This window comes from Ursus maritimus, unplaced genomic scaffold (genome assembly GCF_017311325.1).
Source record: "Ursus maritimus isolate PB19 unplaced genomic scaffold, ASM1731132v1 scaffold_10, whole genome shotgun sequence".
Lineage (NCBI taxonomy): Eukaryota > Metazoa > Chordata > Mammalia > Carnivora > Ursidae > Ursus > Ursus maritimus.
Genome location: NW_024423344.1, coordinates 6095952 through 6097188, shown reverse-complemented (window position 1 = coordinate 6097188; position 1237 = coordinate 6095952).

Sequence of the window (1237 nt, the reverse complement as noted above, 5' to 3'; positions counted from 1 at the left end):
GCGAAGGAATCATTCTTGACCGATCAGACTAAGTCTCCCTGGAAACCATGCTTTATCTCTGAGTAGGAAAAACCAGAAGGCTAGCCCCTTTAGCAGCTCCTTAAAAATGTCAACATAAATTTACCCTATAACCCCAGCAATTTTGCTCCTAGGAATCCACCAAGAAAAATGAAAACCTCCGTCCCCACAAAAACTTGTACACAAATGTTTATAGAGCATTATTCATAATAGCCTCAAATCAGAAATAACTGAAATGTCCATCGAGCGCTGAACAGATAAATGTGGTGTGTCCATACCTGGAATACTATTCAGCAATGAAAGGGAAATAAGTATTTTTTTAAAAGATTTTATTTATTTATTTGAGAGAGAGAGAGAGAGAGCATGCATAGGCAGGGTGGGGGGAAGAGGGAGAGAGAGAAGCAGACTCCCCACTGAGCAGGGAGACCCACGGGGTGGGGGGGGCGCTCCACGGAGGCTGGATCTGAGGACCCTGAGATCAGGACCCAAGCAGAGGGCAGAGACTTAACCCACTGAGCCACACAGGAGCCCTGGAAAGAAATAAGTATTAATTCACGCTACCATATGATGAACCTCACTGACATCATCAGAACCTAAAACCACCCTCTTGGCCAACTGGCTCCAGAATATTGAACCACTTGCTCGGGCATAACTCGAGGACAATGCTATGAGAAGTTAACATTTAATATTTGGTTTGCTATCTGCTTTATCACCTCGATGGGCTGAAGATACTTTAGAAACATTAATGCTCCCACCATATTAAACACTTTTTTCCTTGCTGTTTTCTACTTTCTCGCTCTGCATTTAGCAGGAGCGGCAAAGATAGATGAACATTTTCTAAATTATTTAACAACCAGAATGCTCTAGGTTGCATTCTGGCAGAGTAACAGAAGCACACTCAGGCCACTCTAAGCCACCGCCCCGTGAGGGCAGAGAGCGGCCGGCTCTCTGCAGGTGTGCTCCACGTAGGAGGCAGGTGGAAACGCTGGGACGGAGAGAAGACCGACCCCTTGGGGCGCTGGAAGGTCGCGAGTGGCAGGTGGCCTCCGCTGGAGGTCCCGCCACTGCGCTGCAGCCCAGCTGCGCCCCACTCCTACTGATCGAGGAGCACCGTTTACACAGCAGGAGTATTCACCGGTGTGCATCCCAGGACAACGGCAAGATACACCAGTTCGTTTACAACTGAACTTTGAAAAACAAGTCTATCAAATATGCCTAG